This window comes from Schistocerca americana, chromosome 1 (genome assembly GCF_021461395.2).
Source record: "Schistocerca americana isolate TAMUIC-IGC-003095 chromosome 1, iqSchAmer2.1, whole genome shotgun sequence".
In the NCBI taxonomy this organism is placed as follows: domain Eukaryota; kingdom Metazoa; phylum Arthropoda; class Insecta; order Orthoptera; family Acrididae; genus Schistocerca; species Schistocerca americana.
In genome coordinates this window covers 1010772988-1010780162 of record NC_060119.1, presented here as the reverse complement: position 1 = coordinate 1010780162, position 7175 = coordinate 1010772988, and the positions used below count along the sequence as shown (strand labels likewise).

Sequence of the window (7175 nt, the reverse complement as noted above, 5' to 3'; positions counted from 1 at the left end):
CATGAAAAAGAAAACTGATAGTGACAAGTCAGTTCAAATGTGTGTGAAATCTTATGGGACTTAACTCCTAAGGTCATCAGTCTATAAGCTTACACACTACTTAACCTAAATTATCCCAAGGAAAAACACACACACCCATGCCCGAAGGAGGACTCGAACCTCTGTCGGGACCAGCCGCACAGTCCAAGACTGCAACGCCCCAGACCGCTCGGCTAATCCCGCGCGGCTGACACTCCTGAAGTATCGAATCCGATGTCTTGTTCGGTAGGTGACTGGTACTTTGATATGTGACAATCGAATGATGTCAGCTAGTGTAACAAGTTTAACCCCATCTGACCAAAAAGTTTGAGACTGGGTTGGTAAAAAACAGAGAAATGTTAAGATGGTGGTTTTTACGCTTCAGGTGTTCTAAATTCTCTCCCCTCAGCTGAGTATCACATAGAGCGCGTTCATACTACCATGTGAAACTATCAGAATTATTCAACTTACATCTACATCTACATGCATACTCCGGAAGCCACTATACAGTGCATAGCAGAGGGTATCTCTCCCACTAGTAGTCATTTCCTTTCCTCTAATAATGTAGTATTGTAGTGGATCTGAAAACGTCGCTCAAAAAAAGTCATGCAGCTGGTGAAAAATGGATTTGTTACACAAATTGCTCACCTGAAGCGTTTCGGATTTATTCACACCATTAGCTATCCAAGTGCACAGAAGTTCATAGGACATGTAACCTAAACTGACAGACCTGTCTCTCAGCCTGTGTTACATAACCGCTCGTATGCTGCAACCATCTGTGCACTTGGATATCTGATCAAGGAAATAAATTCGAACGGGCAATCTGAATAAAGAGGTCATTTTTCACCGGCTGTATGATTTTTTCGAACCACCTGTTCAGCTCAAACGCAGTACTCTATTGCAGTATAACCATGGTAGCGTGCCTCCTTCGAGATTTCTTGCCTCAACTACGGACTACGGACTTGCATAGGCTACGAAGTGTCCCACAGTACCCGTCACTCTTAATGGTTTTTCCGCGCTGGAGGAGCACGGTTTGGTTGTTACGACGTTTCGTGTCTTTTAATTTGAACCCTCCTTATGTAATTGTGTATATATACCAGAAATCTAACCTGCAACGACATGCAGGGTGTTGAACGAGTAGACGATCATGAAAATACAGTCGAGATAAAAATTTTTGAAAACACCCTCAGGAAAGACGGTGGCCTACAGCTAACTAAGGCTTTTGACCCGCCCGTCGGAAGGATGAAGCGGGTGCGGCGGGTGTGCGGTTAAAACATTACCTTATATGGCGCTGAATCGAGTACCAGTGACGTCACAGGAGGCAGCGCGGATATATAAGGCCGATAGTAGCAACCAAAAGACAGTTACCACTTAACAACGGCCAAGAAGTACTCAGCCGAAAGCTAGTGGATTTTTTTAATGATTTGACTCGGCTGAAATCTTGAGAGAAGTTTATTATATCCCGAAACAAGTTTGCGAAGAAATAAAACATGTAGGAATAAGCTACGCTTATGTTAACACAGAACTGATCTGTGATTTGTAGCCTCTCCGCGGTAGCATCTCTTCTTGATCACCTTGAAGATGAAAGTTTACAGTCCGCGTGGGATGGTAGCGTTCAAAAATATACACGACACCAACAGTTTAGCTGACAATTACACAAATTTTATCCCTTGTAAAAGACGATTTTTAGTTGCGGCGCCCACTTTATATGCTACAAGTAAATATTAGTGCAGTTATTCAGATCATCAAGCACTATTTCAGAGGGAAGCAACTTGTTCTTCTGTCGTACAAAATTAATGATTTACATTTTTCCAAAAATACACAGTTCAACTTAAGTAAAACTCTTCAGCAATTTCGTAAAGACGATTTTACTTCGGCAGTTCGTTTAAGTGAGTCAATCGCACGAATTACTGAATTTGACAATAGTTCACTCCTCTGACAATTACATTTCACAAGCTTGGTAATTACAACACAGTGCAGTTCAAACGTTGATTAATATAAATCAAAGATATCACTCGTAAGTAATTTAACATTTAAGTTCTTGGGTTCCGCGTTGATCATAGTGCGTATTCTCGCGTACAGAATATAAGAGCGGCAGTCAAAATGTATCCGGAATTTCGTTGCAACTGTTTTGTTGCTCCTCGAGTTAACCTGGATTAATGACTCTGATTAGATTAACTATTCTCGATTACTCTGCAATAATTTGCATAATGGTTTTGGTTTATCTCGCTTATTTACAGGCAAGAGTATTTGCTGACTGCTGGAACTATGTCTCACTACGAGCAAAGGGCGAACATCAAATTCATGTGAAAATTATGCTCTTGCGCCTTTGTTAAGCTTACAAACAGTTTACGAAAGTATGAAACTTCTTGGCAGATTAAAATTGTGTGCTGGGCCGAGACTCGAACTCGGCACCTTTTCCTTTCTCGGGTAAGTGCTCTACCATCTGAGCTACCCAAGCACGACTCACGGCCCGTCCTCACAGCTTCACTTCTGCCAGTACCTCGTCTCCTACCTTCCAAACTTCACAGAAGCTCTTCTGCGAACCGTGCAGATCTAGCACACCTGCACTCTTCAGTTTACGAAGACGCAGCTTTAAAGTAAACAGTTGTTTACGGATGGTTTTCAAGAATTCTGGGTAGACAGAAATAACTGGAACACGAGCACCGCAATGGAAGACCAAAAACGGGTGGAGCAAGTGAAACAGTTAATCAGATCAGGCCGACCATTGACCATCGACGAGTTGGTAAAAGGATTGCAGATCTCTCCCATTCACGCAACCCTAACCCTATCAGATGATTTGAAGATGAAACGTGTCAGTGTCAAAATTGTCCTGCGGATCCTGGCTCCGGATCAAATGGAAACTCATTTGTTGACTGTCTCCTGAAACAATTCTTACTGGTGATGAGACCCTGATGAACGCGTAAAACCCGTAGCAAAAAAGGCAGTAATCAAACTGACACATATGTCATCTCCTCGAACAAAGAAAGCACGCCATGTCAAATCCAAAGCAAAGGTGATGCGATGCTCAATGCGTTCTTTGTCAATGGAGGTGTTGTGTACCACGAACTTGTACAGGCTGAACAAACTGTTAACGACCCTTTCTAAGTGCAGTTTTTGAAACTACTGTGGGAGTCAATCCGAAAGAAACGTGTCGATAAATGGCACGGAGGGTGGTCACGGCACCACGACAATAGTCCCTCCCACGCATCGCTAACTGTGGTGATGCAGCTCGCAGAAACGAACATTCCACTCCTCTACTAGCCTCCCTAGTCACCGGATTTAGCAGCAGCGGAATTATGGCTCTTTACAACATCGAAAAGGGTCAAAGGTAACAGTTTTGCCACCGTCGAAGACATCAGAAACAACGTGACAGCTGGACTTTGGAAGATACCAGAACAGGACTTTATTCGTTGTTTCCAGCAATGGCGGGAGCAGTGGAACAACTGTGTATGTGTGTGCTGAAGAAGACGATTTTGAAGGCGGTAAGCATAAGTGTACCTATTTTGTGGTAATAAGCAGTTAGAACGAAATCCAGAGAACATTTTGACTGCCCCTCGTACACAGTTGTGGAGTGGATCAAACAAAAAGAATAAAAAAAAATTCTTCACCGATGTATTTGTTAATTGTTTACTTTCATACCACGGACTGACTATGCTGAGTGACGTCCAGCTACTTATGGACGACCAAAAGAACAAACCGTTAATTTGGAAAGTACGTAGTGCTTTGAGGAAAGGGTAGACTGGAATTTATCTCTTTGACAAACTACAAGAATAGAATTCTAGATTACAGAAAATGTTGCTGGTTATAGAATTATAAAAATAGATGGACACTATTTTTTTCAGCGTTGTGATTCCCCTCGTTTACATGAGTGAGCACCATATTGTACCTTAAAGTTAATTACATGAAATTATTAATTAGTTAACTAATCAGTGCTGTATGTCAAACTGCACAGAACAATTTAAGCTGAAAAACTCTGTAGTCAAGATCCGGAATCTAACAATGGTTATGACGAAATCTGCGATGGAAAATGGTATTAATCTAGAATTGTAATTATTGCAGAAGATAATTAGATTTACCTAATTTAAAATAATTCACAGGAACGTGGTTATGCTAAACTTTCAAATGATATAGGTCACTTTTCCTCAAACATAAGTATTAACTCCTGGAGTTTTTGTATATAGCGAACTATTGTGCTATCTTCAGTTAACTGTAACATTTAATTAACAGCGCTCTGATGAAAATAAATAATACGAATTGAATGGGAACACTTAAAATGAAAAACTAAATAATAAATTCGGGGGAAATTTTGTCTAAACAAGAACTTGATATTTACAAGTAAGTGTCACATATCAGCAAGTAAAGGTATTGGGAATAAGGTAACAATTAGCGAAAAAATCTGGCTACTTCTCGGAGAAGAAAAACATAACAGGTGGAAAGAACCTACCTATTTTGTCACATCGTGTGCTCGATTATGCACAAACAGATATTTTACTCGTATCACTTACATCTCGTGGGATCTATGAAGATAGCTCGTTTGATTACACAGGTCTGCAAAAAATATTTTTTGAAAGTTGTTTGAAATTTGATAACTGACTCATGTATTATTCAGCGCTGATTTCAAAAAGGTAATCCATTTTTTTCTATCACGTCAGGTTTTCTCACAAAAAAGGGATTATTTTTGGGTATAATAAAATTTAAGCAATTTATCACATTTTTCCAACGCTATAAAATTTTATTTTATTTATAAATCATGTTCTAAACTGTATTTCCAGTACACTTCCATTTCTCTTTAAGCTCATAAGTCCTTATAATAACGCTTTCGCTTTCTGTAGAAAGCTTCTTTTATTGATATGAAGACAGTAACTGTTCTCGAAAGAACAGAATACTGTTGATGACTGTGCAGCTTTTCTCTGGAATAAACGATGACTAACTGAAACCCTCAGCTTCCGACAGGTGTTGTTGATATACCTCGATGTGGACAGCTGAGAATGTGTGTCCCGACCGGGACTCGAACCCGGGATCTCCTGCTTACATGGCAGACGCTCTATCCATCTGAGCCACCGAGGACACAGATGAATAGCGCGACTGCAGGGACTTATCCCTTGCACGCTTCCCTTGGGAATGTGAGTCTCACGGGAAGCGTGCAAGGGATACGTCTCTGCAGTCGCGCTATTCGTCTGTGTCCTCGCTGGCTCAGATGGATAGAGCGTCTGCCATGTAAGCAGGAGATCCCGGGTTCGAGTCCCGGTCGGGGCACACATTTTCAGCTGTCCACATCGAGGTATATCAACAACACCTGTCGGCAGCTGAGGGTTTCAGTTAGTCATCATTTATTCCTTTATTGATTTTCCGGCTGTGGGCTCGTTGAGGGTCATCTATTTTTATCATCCAGCAGTAGCCCGCTGTCATGTTGACGTTCCATCTTCCTTGACATCTTCGTTCCATTTCTTTGATGTCTTGGTGGAATCTTTCGCCCTGCTCTTCACTTCCATCACCGAGGTTCGCAGGGAAGTAGTCAAGATGTGAGTGGAGAAAATGAACTTTAATGCTCACGTTACAGCCCAGCTTCTTAAAGTTGTCGTGTATGTCTGCGACGAGTGTCTTGTATTTTGGATCTCTTTTGTTTCCTAGGAAACCGGTAACAACTAATTTAAAAGATGTCCATGCTGCCTTTTCTTTTGTTTCCATTTGTCCACAAAGATGGGATCTGTCATTAGTTTTCTAATGTCTGGTCCGACAAAGATTCCTTCCTTTATCGGATAAACTAGGAAACTGTTCAAAAATATATCTGAAAGACTCTATTCTTTTGGCAGTACCTCAACAAATTGTTTCAGAAACCCTAACTTAATGTGACGTGGTGGAATTAACACAGTTTTGGGATCCACATGGCTTTTCCTCTCTACATTTTTAACCCCTACCTGGAGGATTTTTCAAGGGGCAAGTTTTTTTTATGTTGTGTTGCTTTCTGTCTCTACTGTCCCATTCACAGAGAAAGAAGTTTGTATTTCCACTTTTTTGACCAAGCAGCATTGAAATCACTTTTTAATCAGCACATAGTGTCCATTTGTGATCTGAATAGCAGAGTTTGCTTTAACCGGTTCAAGGTTTTCGTAACATTCTTTTAAGTGAACCGAGTGTCCAACCGGTATAGAAGCATACTTATTGCCATTATGTAGATACACACCTTTAAGGCTTCTTTTTGAAGAATCAATAAAAATTCTCCACTCATCAAGAGCATATTATATTTTGAAACGTGCTATAAGTCCAGGAACATCACTGCAAAACACCAGGTCACCTTCTTGAGAGAAAAAAGATACAAACTCCTTTTCCCTCGATCGATACCAAGAAAAGGATGTACCTGGTGCCAACATATGTTTATCTTTCAATCTAGATCCTAAAACCTCTGCCAGTTCCTTAGAAAGGCCTAGGTGTTTAACTAAATCGTTCAGTCCAGATTGTGAGAATGCAAAGGGATCAGTTGTGCCAGGATCGTAGCAATCTCTGTCTTCTTCACTATCACCCTGCTGAGCCAATGCCTCGTGATCATCTATATCATCCAAAGGATCTGGAGGAGAGGGTATTGGTACTTCAGGTCCATGAGGAACATGGCGAATGGCCGATTGAATGTTAGAGTAAGAAACATCCTTTCTGTTTTTCATATTGAAACCTCGTACGTTGCAAGAACAAAAATAGCAGTCATCACTATGTCATCACTATGAATACCAATGGTATTCCAAAACGTAAGTACTGCTTTTCACGTTGAAACCATTGCCTCAGTTCTTCAACACACACTGAACAAACTTTGTGTGGGGCCCAAGGCTTATCTTGATCCCCTAAATTTATACCAAAACAGGCGAAATATACTTTTTCAACAAAATCGGAAATGTTTCTTTGTTGCTTTTGAACGGTATGGTAACCACAAATGTAGCAGAAGCAATCTGGCGAGTTTATACATCCTTTGGTAGCCATTGTCAATTGTCCATAAAACAACTTCACAACACGAGAAAACAGTCACTACTTTAAAGCACTAGTAACAACAACACGCGAACAGCACTGGGCGAAGAGGTACTGTGAACTGAAGGACAATAGCAGAAGCTCACTGCTTGGTTATGGCGGGGGAAGGGACAGCGCGACAGACAGGCACTGACATGAAA

General features: G+C 40.9%; 1 non-coding gene across 1 annotated transcript; it reads right to left on the bottom strand.

The window, feature by feature from the left end:
- Window positions 1–5014: 5014 nt before the first annotated feature.
- Trnat-ugu lies at window positions 5015–5089 on the bottom strand. Its single transcript has one exon. It is a non-coding gene; the product is annotated as a tRNA-Thr (tRNA).
- Window positions 5090–7175: the final 2086 nt, after the last annotated feature.